The sequence below is a fragment of the Sminthopsis crassicaudata genome, chromosome 6, assembly GCF_048593235.1.
Source record: "Sminthopsis crassicaudata isolate SCR6 chromosome 6, ASM4859323v1, whole genome shotgun sequence".
NCBI classification, from domain to species: domain Eukaryota; kingdom Metazoa; phylum Chordata; class Mammalia; order Dasyuromorphia; family Dasyuridae; genus Sminthopsis; species Sminthopsis crassicaudata.
This window is the reverse complement of record NC_133622.1, coordinates 15,482,505-15,498,821: the sequence shown is the minus strand read 5'-3', so window position 1 is coordinate 15,498,821 and position 16,317 is coordinate 15,482,505. Positions and strand designations below refer to the sequence as shown.

Below are 16,317 nucleotides of genomic sequence, written 5' to 3'. Positions count from 1 at the left end.
GTTTAGCCTTCCCACTGAAGTGATAATGCACTCCGCTTCTACTCTCTGCACCGGCATGTTTCTGATCTTTCCAGGATCAAAGGAAGCTGCGGTTGGGAGGAAGAAGATGTACGCTCACCCTATTGTCCTTTGGTGCCTATGGCTGACATAGCTTAAAGAGAAAAAAACCTATTCAAAAATAGGACACTCAAGGAAAACATTGCCATTGTTCTTGTCACGCGTCAGATAGAAAGAACCAACTGTTGGAACCCTGAAATGGAACCAAAAAGGTCCCCACTCCCTGGGGACCATTTTTAAAGGAACAACAGTATTTCCTTCAGCTCTAAATAGCATGACTAGGAGTTGGATTAATGTTCCCACTGGGACTTAAACAGTTATTGTTACACTGTCATATTTGTGAAGGCTGCTCTTGGCGCCTCGGAAGCCGGTAGCTGATTATTCAGGTAGCTCTGTCTGCATCCAGGTTCCTTTTATGGGGGCCAAGTGGAACAAGCTGCGGGGAAAATTTCTTCTGAGACCGGAAGTCCCTGAACCAGTCCCATGTTTACACACACATGTACATATGTTTTTATTCTTGGCATAAAATCCATTTTGCTAAGTGATGAGGAAAGAGATGAGACCAATCCCAGATTAATAGATGGGATGTTTCGCTTTTCTGCTGTGGAGTACATAAGAGTTATTTTAAAAATCACGCCAGATATATATATATATATATATATATATATTATTTATTTATTAAAATGAGCCCCTTAGGTTGTTTAGTTCTGAAATCCATCACTCAAAATCAGGGACAGTTCACCAGTGTGTGTGACACTGGGGGAGAAGGAGTACCAGTCACGTGAAGCATGAGGTCGGAGATTAGCAAGGAAGTAGCAGTCACTTAGTAGAGAGATGGCCTGGCTGAGTTTATTTACAGCCCAGCATTTCTGCTATGACGACAGCATTGGGGGGGGGGGGGCAGCACAGTGTGTACAAATTCACGAGTTAACCGGAACGCATCATCCGCTCAGTAGCAATGCATTTTTTCCTCCCCATGCAGCTGCATCATTAAAAACTTGATGACATTTTATGTGCGGAACTGCAGTGGTTGCTGCCTTCTTAAAATACTTTTCCAAAGCACGTGTCTCTCTAATGCACAAAGAGAGCTCATGTAACATTTCCTTGGCCTAGTGTCTTGTGACCTGGGAACCGAGTCTTTAGAGTATCCAAACAGAAGGAAAAAGAAGAAAGCTCTTGGGAGGAAGTCTTAGAGCAAACTTGGAGACTAGGCAGTTTGTTTTCAAGTTGAGGTTCAATAAACCATTGTGGAAAGAGATTTTTTCCCCCTACATAGATTTTCTTCCGCAGGTTAAGTCAGGAGGCTGGAGGAGCCAGTGCCACAGAGTTGGGGAAAGCCTTCCCGAACCCCTGTCTGTCCATGTGTGTGACTGTGTTCGGCAGAAGCACCGTCAGTGATGTAATGGGAATTTCTACATCATGCTTGTATGTCATTCACACAAACAGAGCATCATGGGAGCTGGGTTAGATTGATGTCCTCTCTAAGAATAGCACTGATTATGGCAGAGATTTTCCCATATACAGAGCCATTTTTAATTCACTGCCTACTGCAGCTGCCAGCCTGTGGAGATAATTCCTTCTAGCAGAATAGCTCTAGATTATTATAGGGAAATCAAATTTGCATAAAAGCATTTTATCTCTTTTTTTTCCCCCTTGTCAAAGTTACCAAACAGATACTGTCAGTTACTTTTGGGGGAAGAACTTTTTATTTTTTATTTTTTTTTTTTGGCTGGAAGAGAAAAAGTAACTTTTTGACCAAATGGCTGCTTAAAACAAACAAACAAATGCAACTTCTAATGCAAGTTCTTGTTTACTTTTAAATAAAAACTTGCCAAATAGTATTTAACAACAGTATCTTATACTGTTGTAACATTTTCAGAGCACTTTCTTCTATTCACTTTTAATTCTTTTGATTTTGTAAGTTAGTCAGATATTGAAAGTGGACTAGAGATTTTGAGTGATATACCTGGGATCTCATAGCTAGTAGGTAGGATTAAGACTGGGATAAAAACTGAGGTCTTTGTGTGCTTAGGCTAATTTTTAAATTTTTGTTTTGCTAGAGCTGTTTTTCAATATAGATATTAGATCACAGAATATTTGTTTTTTTTCCCCACTTTAATGAACAATTATTTTATAATTGTTATTATATATTATATGTACTTTATATGTAAATATAATATTATATTTATTATATTATATTCTAATAATATTATAAATATAATTATTTATTTTTATTTTCTCCTCAACATCTCCTATTTAAATACCCTCCTCTGAAGCTCTTTGTAACAACATGTGTAGTCAAGCTAAACAAATTTCCATACTATCCATGTCTAAAAATGTATGTTGAGCTCTGCCTCCTGAGTTTATCATCTCTCAGGAGATGGTGGTATAGATCATCATCAGTCTGAGAGAATCAGGGTTCGGCATTGTATTTAACAGCGAGCTTAAGTTTTTTCAAAGTAGTTTCAGACAGAACTGGGGTTTGTACTTGGTGATGGCACATTGACTTTTTTTTTTTTTTAATTCCTTAAAATTTTTTTTCCCCCTTGGCTCATTTCTCCTTTTAAAGGGGACCAGAAACTATGCTTCAGTTACATTGGTTTAGTTTATATTCCCTGAACACAGAATTTCATCTCTCTCACTCACTTCCATGCCTTTGCATATGTTGTTCTCTCACTGGGATGGAAACTCCGCTCTCCTCTTAGAATATTTTCTTTCCTTTAGATTCATCACAGGTAGCAGCTCCTAAAGAAGTCTTTCCCTAGTTGCTAATGTTTTTCCCCTCCTCAAATTAGACTGTTTGTCTGCATTTATCACCTTTGAGCAGTAGAATATAAATTCCTTGACATCAGGAACTGTTTATTGTTTTCTTTCTTGTATCTAGCATCACCTGACACAGTTTCTTGCAACATTTAGAAAGATGTAACACATGCTTATTCAATTGAACCAAATTCCATTTTATCATTATGGTCACAGGATGCTTCAAAATTCACCTATCACTTCTCTGCTTAGTGTTTTTCTTTGACTTCAGTGGTATCCTTATTATATTAGCCATTTATAATGATGATGTTAGACGTCTAGATCATATTTTGATTTTTTAAGAGCTTTCAATAGAATTGTTTAGCAGTTGACTATTTGCTGAGCCCTTTTGAGAGGGGCACCTTAGAGAGATGAAGAAGAGGCTGATGTGCTCTCTTGGTTTTGTTGATTTAAATGCTGTAATATAGCACAAAGGACACTGGGATTGCAGCCAAGGATCTGGGTTGGAATGCTGCCTCTATTATTTACTGCCTTTCCAACCTCAGGCAAGTCATTGTCTTGGCTTAGGCTAGGTGGCAGCTAGAGTCCCTTCCAGCTCAGAATCCTAACATCCTGTAGCCAATAAAAGATTTTCTCTTTATAGTAGAAATGTGAGATCCTCTAATGTAATTGATAAGTACCAATTCGATGCAGCCGCTTAATTCAATCATTCAGATTTAGCTGTGGAAATTATGTTACACAGGTGCCTAAAAATAAATCTGAAGGTCCAAGTGACCTGTTGGGATGGATGCTTGTTTTGTGGGGTGTTTTTGGCTATCCAGAAATCTGGGTTTGGCAGCAATCTGCTGATTGTTTTGTTCTAGGGAAGCCTGAATGGGCACCCTTGAGAGATATTAGAGGGGAATTCAGGTTCCATTTAGTGGCTGGATTAGAAAACTACTAAAGTGATTCTCTTCAATTAACATTTATTAAGCACCTGTTTTTTTTTTGTCAGATATTGTGCTAATCACTGAGGATACAAAGAAAGGCAAAATCAGTTCTTACCTTCAAGGAGCCCACATTCTAAGGAGGGAAAGAATATATAAACAACTAGGTCTGTAGAAGCCATATACAGAATAGATGAAAGTCAAATGAAAAGAGAAAGCATTAGTAGTTGGAGGAATTAAGAAAAGTCTCCTTCAGGGGGAAATATTTGGCCTGAATCTCAGAAGAAACCAAGCTTGCCTTTCCTCCCTCCCTCTCTCTCTTCTTTCCTTCCTCCCTCCCTCCCTTCTTTCTTCTCTCCCTTCTTCCCTCCCTCCCTTTCTCCTTCCTCTCTCCCTCCTTCCCTTCCTCTCTCCCTCCTTCCCTTCCTCTCTCCCTCCTTCCCTTCCTCTCTCCCTCCTTCCCTTCCTCTCTCCCTCCTTCCCTTCCTCTCTCCCTCCTTCCCTTCCTCTCTCCCTCCTTCCCTTCCTCTCTCCCTCCTTCCCTTCCTCTCTCCCTGCTTCCCTTTCTCTCTCCCTCCTTCCCTTTCTCCCTCCCTTCATTCCTTCCTTCCTTCTCTTCCTTTCTCCTTTCCTCCCTCCCTACTTCCTTCCCTCCCTTTCTTCCTTCCTTCTGTTGTTTGTTTCACACCATTGTGTGAAAGAGTTGATTAGGTCTTTCAGTAGGGGTCAAGACTACAAAAGGGGCTTACTTGCCTGGGAGTTCTAAAAAAGTGGGATATTCTCCCTTGACAGACATCCCATCCCTAGCTCTGGAAATGGCATTTGGCAGCAGCTGCTCAGTCTGAGAGCATGGAAGTGCCACCATTATTGCTTCTCGCTCTCTGTATCCTTGGGTCTCAGCACTTGTTTTGGCTGGGCTGTAGCAACTCATTCAGAGTCACTGAAGTGGGAATCAACCTTAAGATGATTTCATCCAGCCCTCTTTTTTTACATGGGTGGAAACTGGAGAGGTTCAGTTGCCTTGCCTAAATCCATAGAGAAAATAAGTGCCAAAGCAGGATTGAAACCCAAGCTCTCAGACTCCAGATATGGTATTCTTTGCCCAGTGAATCCCACCTGTCCTGCCAGGGTGCTCTGGCAAACCAAGAAGGTGTCTGGGTCGCTTTTTGGGGGCTCTCCAAAATCTATCCTAAAAATAGCAGAAGCCTGCTGCACTGTGTAGCTCTGGGTTTGGTTATTACAAAGTGGGAGGCATTCCTCCCCTCCCTCATTTTGAGTATTTCCTTCTCATCCTCAGAAATTAATTGATTTCCATTCTGGAGCTGTAGGTGGGAAAGACTTAGGTCATTGGATGTGAACCAGTCTCTGTTAGGAGCATTTGGTCCTTTTTGTGGATATGGTGATAATATTGTAGGAGGAAAGACTCATAGGAGAATGACAGAATCTGAAGACAGCAGGACTTTCATGAAATGGATGCTTATTCATAGTGTGGGACTCAGAACAAAGTCACTTAAACTTTCTGGTTTTCAGTTTCTTTGGGAATAAAACAAGGCAGGTTGGAGTAACGATCCAAATTCTGTACTTCTCACATGCTCTCTATGAATTCTTCCTGAGATTTTTAATATCATTCCTGGATATAATTAACTCATGGTTTAATTAGAGCACATTGGTGTAATGATGTTTATTATGACTTTATAAATATGCTAGATGCCTTCAGTGAGGACAAAAACAGAATCAAGGCCAGTTACTGCACTGATGGTAAATTATTTAATTTGAAAAGGCCAAAAGCCAAGAAAAAAGCGAAGGGAGAGTTGGTGCCTGACTTTTTGTCCACAGATGATTGTGAGCTCAATGCAGCCTCTGAGGTAGAGATGCAATAGAATATGGGTAGATTCTCTGCCACTTGTATTCATTTTGGTTTAATAATCAACACCCAGAAAACAGAGGTCCTCCACTAGCTAGCACCAAACCAGCCATACATGGAACCACCCATCACCTGAAATAGAGACATTTGGGTACGGTAGATAAGTTCACTTGTCTTGGCAGTATACTTTCCAGGGGATCCACGTAGAGGATGAGGTATTGCCAGAGCTAGCCCACTTGAAAGAAAGTGTAGGAGAGAAGAAGTATTAGGCTGCCTATCAAACAGAAGGTCTACAGAGCCATTACTCTGATCTCATTGTTTTATGCCTGTGGAACCTGGACAGTATAAGCCCTGTGCCAGAAAAATGAACTGCTTCCATTTGAATTGTCTTAAGGAAGATTCTAAAGATTAGCTGTCAAAATGAAGTACTTGTCTCCAAAGTCCTGTCTTGAATTGAACTGCTGAACAATCAGACTCTATGGCAAAGAACCCAACTCCAGGGGGCTGGCCGTGTAGCCTGAAGGCCAATGCCATTTACCTAAAATACTATTTTATGGAGAACTCAAGTACAAGAACAGAGGTAAGCATTCTAGAGGTCAGAAGAAGTGGGCCAAAGGTACTTTCAAAGTCTCTCTAAAGAATATTAGTATGAGACATGGGAGACAATAGCAGAAGACCACTCAGCCTGGTCGGCCTGCCTCAAAGGAGGTGCTCTGCTCTGTAAACAAAACAGGATCAAAGCAGCACAAGGAAGGGTGAGCCGCACAAATTCAGAATCCAAATGTTCTCAAGAACTACTTGTGCCCAACTTGTGGCAGAGCCTTCTGAACTCATTTTGGACTGATCAGCTACTTTCTGACGCACTCTACCCCAATGTTGTGATGTCATTGTTCCCTTTGAAAATGAAGGAAAAATCACAGCAATTAATGGGGGCTGGTATTAGAGCTCATTTATATAGGATGACATTTAGGGTGCCGTAGAAGTGAGCCAGTTTATGGGAATAGGATTAAATCAGAATGTGCCACCTAAAACCAAGGGTTGTGCCTCTTTCCCTGTAAGTTAAAACCATCTTAGTTTTGTGTGACTTGACATGGTAGCAACTATTTGATTAGCAGACTGTATGTATATATAACTATATAATTACACAGAAAACATGTAATACATATGTTACATATACATATGTATATACACATAGATATCTCTGGGTAATATATATATATATATACATATATATATATATATATATATATACATATATACATAAATACTAATCTATTGTAGGTATTGGAAATACTAGGACAAAAATGGAAGAACTCTTGATTTCTTATGGAAAATAGCATATACATATGAAAGCATAAAGATAGGTGCTGAACCTGTTTCTTTATTATGGAAAACTCCCAGATAAGGAAACTTCCTCAGCAAAGAAGGTCATTAACTCCTCTGCAACTTAAGCATCTTTAGAGAGTTGCCTAGAGTACAGAAAAATGAAGTGACCTGATTGAGTCACACAGTCACTCTATATCAGAGGCAGGACTAGAACACAATTCTTCCTTTTTTCGAGACCCTTTATTTCCTCTGCAATGCTGGCAGATGTAAAAGCATAGGAAGAAGAGATGCAAGGAAATGGGGAAGGTGTGAGAGCAGGGAACTAGCAGCTCCTTAAATGAATCAAGAGCAGAAGCATATTAGGTAAAAAGTTTTAAAGTAGTTCCAAAGGCTAGAAGAACGTAGTTTACATAGACAATGAGTTGAGCGTCTTGTTTAGTTATTATAGCTCTAGTGTGGGGGATCATGCCTTGAACATAACAGGCCCTTATTTAATGTTTGTTAAGTTGAGGGCAGGAAGTCCTGTCATATCTTCTTCTGTAGCTGCTCAATTATTTGTACATAATAAGTGCTTGATAAATGTTTCTTGAATGTTTGAGTCCAGTGCCTGCATATAGGCTGTTCTCCCCATTTGAGGGAGATCTTCTTTAGAATATTTCCTCAAACCTATTTGGAAAAAAAAATCTGAGCATGCTTTTAATTGGGGATCAAACCAAAAGTTTATGGAAAGCAATCTGTTCTTAGTGTAGGCAAGAGTTGATTGAGGAAGGAGCCATAGTGAATAAAGTCTGTACCTGAAGATTTCTCTCAGAAGAGCTAAATGAGGGCATTGTGCCTATGGAGAAAGAGGGCTGAATTTGGGATGAGTACCTTCTTCAGATCCCAGTTCTGCTGCCTACCTGCTCTCTTTGTACTCCGGGCCAAGCATTTCGCCTCAGTTTCCTCATCTCTGAAGTGAAGAGATGAACTAGGAAAGCTCTAATATGCCTTTAAGCTATAATTCTGATGAAGCTCTGATATTAAAAAGGAAAATTGTGGTAAAAGTCAAGTTCTTTTGGGGAAGGGATTGTCTGATATCACTCCAGTGCCCCCCTCTAGGTGGCAGTGCTCCTTCCAGCAAATTATGCTGATTTGTTGACTTGATTGTATTTCTCTACCCCACTTTTCAACTAGCAACCCAACTTCAGTGTCCTATAGGAGAAAGCGAGGGTGGGGCACGTTCTGCCACCTAGTTCTTTCTTGTACCCATCCTGCTCTGGGGTAGAGGGGTGGGAGAGGTATTGGGAGAAAGGGTAGAGAAGGACTGGAATTGGGGTCAGAGTATCTGTTACTTATGAGCTATGTGGTCATGGACTTAGAAGTTAAGCCTCAATTTCCTTTTCTGTAAAATGAGAATAATAACTGCATAACCTTTGCTATGGCAACGTGCTTCAGAGATGCTAATGTGCTACAGAAATCTGAACCGTGATTGTTACTTTCATTAAGTTCCTAGAATGTACCGTCCCCTTTGGAAATGAAAATATCCTTAAGTATACCATTTCAAATTTGGATTTTGAAAGCAGGAAAATGAAAACAGGAGGTCTAATTACCAACTGAAAAGGAAGAATTTAGAACCCAGTTGATGCATAAAATAATGTTATTGCCATTTTTCCAAAAGTGCTGTCCTTAAATGACCATGATGCTTACTGGACCACTTAAGAGTTTTTCTTCTGGTATTGAAGCCAGGTCATTCCTAATTTGCCACCTGGTATCCATCTGTTTTCTCCCCTTCTCCTCCTCCAATTCTCCATCCATGTTCTTCTTGTTGTTCCATCATTTCACCCTGTCTGACTCTTTGTGGCACCATTTGAGATTTTCTTGGCAAAGTTACTGGAGTGGTGTATCATGTTCTTTTCTAGTTCAAATTTATAGACAAACAGGGTTAAGTGACTTGCCCAGGGTCCTACTTCTAATCTCTGAGACTGGATTTGACCTCATAAAGATGAGTCTTTCTGATTCTAAGTCCAGTGCTCTATCTATTGCTCCACCTAGCTGCCCAAACTCCTCATCCATAGCAGAAACTCATAAGATGGCGGGTTTTACTGGAATCCTTCAAACAGAAGTCATCTTCTTTCTTTGGCAAAGAGCTAAGCAGTTGAGCCTGCATGGGCTGTATCATTGTCATCCTTGTCTTCTGAAAAGTTGGGCATAAGGGATGGTCCTAATGTAATAGACTGTTTTAAACATCTCAGGGATGGCAGAAGAGGACATGGTCTGCCCATTGGTTATCAAGTCCTCGCTCTTGCCGTGAACTGGTCCATCTCCTTTTCACTTGTATCTTTCTTTATATGGCATCACCAGAACTTAGTAAAAAAAAGAAAAAAACCAATACTGTCAACCTCATTTCTCATGAGCTTTCTCTAGATTGTCTTAATTGTCTGATGATAATTAATTTTTGCCAAAAATTTAAAATTCATCAAAACTCATGAAAATGAAGATTTTTTCCCCCCCATTTTTTGTGTTCGTGTCAATACAGAGAAACATGAAAAGTATTTTTAAAGACAATCACCGCTACCAGTCAGACCAAGGACAAAGCTAATCAAGTGAAGGTGAAGCACATTAAGGAGTTGTGCAGTTGTGATGCATGTCAAAGTTTTGCAAACGAAATAAGACTGGGTTGGCAAATTTGCTTGGGCTATTTCTGGTAAGCCGGGAGGAACACTTAGAGATCTGTGTACTAGATTTGCTCTCGTCTTGTTTTCATATAACAAATTCACTTTAAAAGCATATGATATTTGCTTGGGTACAACCATGATTAATAACAGCAATGAGATTTGGTTCAGGTATAGGACAGGGGAGCCAACAGACTGGAACGGGAACTGTGGAGGGCAGACAGCATCGTCACTCTTTCCCATTAACACTGGCAGTTAAATTAAATAGTCCTTCTCTACCATCCCCTCGTTGAGACCCTATGCTTGTTAAAGAGTTTGCCAGTTCTTTTCCACTGGCTTACATTTCAGCCTGGTATTATTAGCAGTTGGCTGAAGCATCTATAGACCCCATAGCCCTCTCCTTCATGAGCATTTTGGGGGGGAAATGGTCTAAAGAATTGTCTAAAGTCATCCATGAGGGAGCTATCCTTTGGCTAAAGCTGAGGAAAGGACAGAAATGTGTGTGAGTTGTATATAAATTCCAATATAGATCATACATGTTTCGAGTATTGATAGTATACTAATCCATTGGGTTTAAGCATTGTACCTTCTGGTTGACTACCCTCTTCATTTGAAGCTCGAAAGACAAAACTCGGTGACCAAAGATAATGGTAATCTGAGCAGAGAGAAAGAGAGATAAATAAAATACTTGCTGTTTTTATACTTGAGCAGTCCTGTTATCCTTTCTCAGAGTCCTAGATAAGGAGCTTTGCACAGTCTGCACTAGCCGAGGTATTGGGAAAGCATGCAGAATTACAAAGATAGATTCCACTTCTGGAAAGGAGTCAACGTCTGCTGCAGATGTTGTCATCTGGAGACTGACGGCAGAAAAAAGATGGTGCCATTATGCCATCGGTTAGGTTGGGTTAATAATGCTCTAATTTGCTGCTAATAAAGCTAACATTCACTAGTCTTATCTCCTGTCAGTGGTAGGAAAAGTGAAATAAAGGGGCACGTACCACCATAAGAATGGTAGACAGCTTTGGAGTTTGGTTTTTGCAGTGCCTTTCTTGGATGTATTGCCGCTCTTAACAGAAATACTTTGAGTCAGTGTGAATGTGTCCAAGAAAAAAAAATGATGGCGACACATGGGCGTTGTTTCTTGCCCTCTGGTTGTGTGTTTTTTCTTTTTCTTTTTTTTTTTCCTTCCCTCCTGGCAAGACTTAACTGCTTTGAGGAGCAATCAACATGATAGTTTAATTGTACTCCAAGGAACACTTGGAGTGCAATCAAGACTGACAAATGATGGTCTTTGGAGTGAGAACCTTTATTTAAAAAAATCTTTCCTTACCTGTCAATCACTTTTAAAATAGAGATGAATTCTATTGATTGATGGCGATTCAACAGATATAACTGCTCTTCCATTGTAGATCTCTGTTTATTAGGGTTTCTGTCGTCCAGGATAAATAATAGGTCCAAAAAGACTCTTGAGTCACTGAGAGAATTTCTCTGCAGTCTTCATACTATTCTGCCAAAACGAATTGAAATAATAATTAATTTGATCAATTCTGCATTAAAAAACTAATTCCTGCTTGTATCTCCCATGTCCTTTGTCTAGAAACAATCCTGTGGTCTGCTGATATTTTACAGAATATACTGCTTATCTGTTACAGAACCCATTGAAAGTAATTTACTATTCACATGTTAAATCTATGGGACAGTTGGTCTTTCTACAGCAATACAATTATTCTGTGAAGGAATTTTCAATGATGAAAATAAAAAAAGTTAAAATAGTCATAATATATTGCTTCAGAGTACAGGGCAGCTGTTTTCTGCCTCTATCTGTATTCTAATAAGTCTTTTAAATAAAGAGATTTATGAGATTATTTTAATTTTGATGTCTTTTTAATGCTTCATGCATTTTAAATACAACCTTTTAATAGTTTTTGAGATTGAAGAATTTAATTTTATTTTATACTGCAGAAATAAATGTATTCTCAGGAGACTGCACCATTATTATAGATTTTAAAAAATTCAGCATATCTTCTATATACAGCTCAAGTGCCAACCAGTACTGATAAAGTTAGATTCAAACAAAGCACCTCATTCGAGTTTGGGAGACAGTCAATTTACTAAGGGCATTAGCGGAATATATTTATTCTTCATTCAGTGTTACTATATAACTCATGCTAACAGAATCTTGTGAAGTTATGGAAAATATTTACCATAGCAGAGGGAAGATTTTTCTTAATGACAGAAAACTTGATGAAATATGACTATCGGAAAACTTCAACAAACATTTATTAATCACTCACTGTGGGCAAGATTCAGTGAAATTGGCATTTTAGGGTTCTTATGAGCCTTCAGAGGTCCCTTGATAATCACAATGGGCTCAGAGTATGCAAACCCTCTTCCCATTCCAATACAGCATCCTGGAAAGAATTCTTATGCCTTGAAAGAGATTTCATAACAGGAGACTGTTATAAGAGGTACAATGGGTTGGGCTTTGAGGGGATTAGCTGTCATCATAATCATTATGGTAATAACATAGCTTTTTAAAGTTTGCAGGGCTTTATAAATATTATCTCCTTTGAGCTTCATGAAAACCTTGTGAAGGAGATAGTGCAGGTATTAGCTCCCTTTTAAAATTGAGAAAACGGGTGTGGAGATTTTGGATGACTTGCTATGGACCCACTCAATGAAGTTATAAAGGTTGACTTTGAACCTGTTTTCTGATCTTATATGATAGATTTAGAGCTAAAAGGGACTTGACATGCCATATAGTTCAGCCATTCATTGAAAGACAAGGAAACTGAGGCTCAGAGCAATCGAATGTCTTAAAGAGGTAAAGTTAGAGTCAGGATCTGAAGAGCAGTCCTATGACTAGCCTTTTTTTCCCCATTTCCATTCCAGCTTCTTAAGGAAGACGATGAAACAAGGAATGCCAGAAAAGCTGGTCATGAGGGAGGGGAAAATGAAAGCTTGAAAAATGAAGCTATAGATATTTTTTTTTTTTTTTTTGAGGCTGGGGTTAAGTGACTTGCCCAGGGTCACACAGCTAGGCAGTGTTAAGTGTCTGAGACCAGATTTGAACTCCCGTCCTCCTGAATTCAAGGCTGGTGCTCTATCCACTGCGCCACCTAGCTGCCCCTGCTATAGATATTTCATGTTGAATATCAGCTTATTTATTAAATTGATCTTGAAAAAAATTGCTAACGACATGGGTATTGACTACTGATAGCATAAGAGAAGTGAATTAGAAGTGATGAGTCTTGGCAGAAAGTGGTCACTTATTCCTGGCGATAAAAACTATAACAATAGCATCTTCATCCTCATTGCTAGAGATTGAGGCTATGTGTTTTGCAGATCACCATGAAAAGAGATATAGCCCAATAGAGTTCAACCAAAATGCAATTTTTAAAAGAAAAATAACAGACTAGTGCATTTAAGCTTCCATTAATTGGAGCATTTAAGCAACTGTCATCTTTTCAAAGGCATAATAATGATCACCATAACTTGCAGTTCTGTAATATCTTCCAGGCAGGAAAGCCATTCAACCAAGAATTGACAGAGCTATAAGATGTAAGGTTTGGCCCTTAGAAGCTTCTGTCTGATGCCAAAAAAAACAGAAGAAAAAGGCTTCTGAAGTCACTTTGGAAAACTGCATGTTAAATATGGTCATGGAGGGTCAGACAACTTGGAATTCATTTTGCATTTATTCTGCATCCACTATGTGCAATACAATATGCATGGCACTGTACCCACTATGTATACTCAGAACGATTCAGTATTTATTGTAAATACAGCATGGTGTATGTCCCTTAAAGCATTTGGCCATTGGAATCCTGTAAGATGGTTTTCAAGTCTAAATTTAAAGCACCCATGAAACTAATTTCTATTCTTAAAGAAGCGAGGAATGAAATTGCACCAGCCCACAGAGATATGCTGCTCTCCTTCACCTCTTGCCATTGTTTGTTCTCAAGGGAACTCAGAGAAGTACTCATAAAAAAGGCAACATCTGACATGCAATCAAGGGAAACACAACTGAATAGGGGACCATGCTAGATACTGAGGGAGATGAAGAAAAATAAGACATTTCCCTTTCTCAACAAGTTGCAATCTAGTAAGGGAAATGGAACACAATTATAGCATGAAAGAGAATATAATAAGAATATAGGAAACATAGCTGTTCATCTCTCATTTTCTTTTTGTGAACTTCATTGCTTATAAAAAGCTCCTTGGAGCATAGATCCACCTTACTGAAAAGGATTGTAAAAAATATAACTCTTTAGATAAAGTAATGGATAAACACTATCATAAATGTTATATAAAGTAAGGAAAGTCCTTAACTTGGACTTGCAAGCAAAGGTGTTTGTGAAAATATGTTCTTTCTTCATTTTCAGCTGAGGGAAAAAAATCTGCTTTGGAAAAGGAATCTCATTTTGAAGCTGATCAGGTCTAATTTCCTAGGGAAATATTATCTTGTAAACATTTTGGATACTGCTGCTAAAGAGGGTTTTGACCATATTGCATTTTTTCCAACTCTAGGTTACTCTGATTTTGCCAGGAAATGTGGTTACATAGGACTTTCCATTTCCTTGGCATTATGATTTGCTAAAATTTTGCTAGTATTAAAAAAAAAAAGGAAGCAACAGAGCCAGTCAAAAGGGCTTTATGCTTAGATTTCATCAATTTCCCAAATCATTTTGTGTTCTTATATATATCATTTTTTTTCCTCCAGGAGGCTAGACTGGTAGATCATAAAAGCCACCTTAGCCCTAGACTAGTTGCCAAAAGGGATGAGTGAAAAAGTGCTGGATTTGGAGTCAGAAGTCTTGGGTTCCAATCTTTTATCCCCACCTTTTTGTACCTCACTTTTCTTATTTATAAAATATAGACCTAGATTTTCTCAAAGGATTCATTTTGGCTTTAAATCTATGATCATCAGAATTAGGTTCCAATTCATTAACTTGCTCTGTGATTTTGGGCTGCTTCCTTTATTTCCTTTTGATCTCAGCCATCCTCAAGTATAAAATAGGCCTAATATAACATCTGTCCTATCTACTTTGAAATTAATAAAACACTACATAAATATAATGTGCTTTTTATTATTGTATTTTTTAATGCAGAAACATCAGTTGTCATATAAAAATAGATATTGGTTTTCCATATGCCTTTCTATATGACCTTCGGTTAATCTAAATCACTTAAGAGCAAATCTTGGCTTGACTTTCCAGATTGACTTGACATTCAATATTAGACAAGCATAAGACATAGAGCATACTCTCTGTACTCAGAGAATTATGGAAAATGAATTATAAACAGGCATGATTCTAGTACAAAATAGGACATAGAGCTGTATGAGGGTATGAACAAAGTGCTATCAGATATTAGGGGCAAGGCATTTTTACTTCCATTTAGGGGTCTGTGAAGCCTTGTGCTAGAAGAGGTTCCATGTGAGTTGAGTCTAGAAGGAAGAATAGTATTTCAACTCTTAAAGATCCCACCCACCTAATACCTTACTTCCTGCCATCTGCACCCCAGTGAGATTCTTCCTTAATAGAGTCCTGAACCTGGAATTCTTTCAAAGCTAATTAACCACTCAATTTCTCTTCTCGCAAAACTCATTTGGCTAACTTTTTTTTTTTTTAATTAAAGTTTTAAGAGAATCGTAGACTTGCAGAAAAGCACTGATTTTAGAGCTTTGTCACTTTGCTTATACTCAAACCTGCTGCCTTTTTTTTTTTTTTTTACGTTTAATAGCACCTATTTGTACCTGAATGAGAATCCCTTTTCTATCATGACAAGTGACCATTTAACTATTTATAAACCTCTAGGAGAGGGAAACCACCACTTGTTGAGACATTCACTTTTGCAATACTTTTAAAGCAAGACTTTTCCTTGAATCAAGTCTAACTAAACCTATTTCTCTTCATCTCATTGTTCCTATTTCTGTCCCTTGGGGTCAAATTGAACAACTCTAATACTTCTTCCACATGACAGCTCTCCAAGGATTGAAGACAACTATCATGTCTCTTCCTCCCCCAACTCTGGTCTTCTCCAGGGTAAACATTTCTATTTCCTTTAGTATGGTCTCATTTCTTTAGTCCCCTCACCATTCCATTCACCCTTTTCTGCACTCTAGCTTGTCACTGTCTTTCCTAAGTGTCCCTTGAAACACTCTAGATAGGGTGTCAGTAGGAGAGAATATAGTGGTCTGTCAACTTCCCTCTTCTATACAGTGTGCCTCTCTTAAAGCAGATGTACATTTAAAGGCCAGATTTACATTCAGTTGTTGGCTGCCAAGTTACATAGATGCTTATTTTGAATTCACACGATGCTGATTCTCCCAGATTCTTTTCAGATCTCTCTGCCATTTTTGACATGTGAGGTTGCTTCTTTACAGGTGTAATTGATTCTAGATTAGTCATTGATATTTATTCCAATTACATTTCATTTTATTTTGCATCCTTGTTCTATTCCTTTATCCATTAGCACTCCATCCTAGATTTGGGTCATCTGTAAATTTGATTAGTCTTCAGTTTCTTCTCCTTGTAGTCTTGATCTCATCTCTTTCCCTCTTCTCCAGTAGACACTATCCATAGTCATCATCTGTGTTATTCTCTGGTCTTCAATCTCTCCATATATTTTTATTATTGTATTGTAATGCAGAAACATCAGTGTCATATAAAAAGATATTGGTCTTCCATAGGCCTTTCTTTACGACCTTTGGTTCATCTAAATCACTTAAGAG

At 38.6% G+C, this 16,317-nt stretch overlaps 1 protein-coding gene across 4 annotated transcripts in view; it reads left to right on the top strand.

The window, feature by feature from the left end:
• PPARGC1A (PPARG coactivator 1 alpha) overlaps nt 1-16,317 on the top strand; it is a 755,048-nt gene that overhangs the window by 55,481 nt on the left and 683,250 nt on the right. The gene's annotated exons all lie outside the window — the stretch shown is intronic.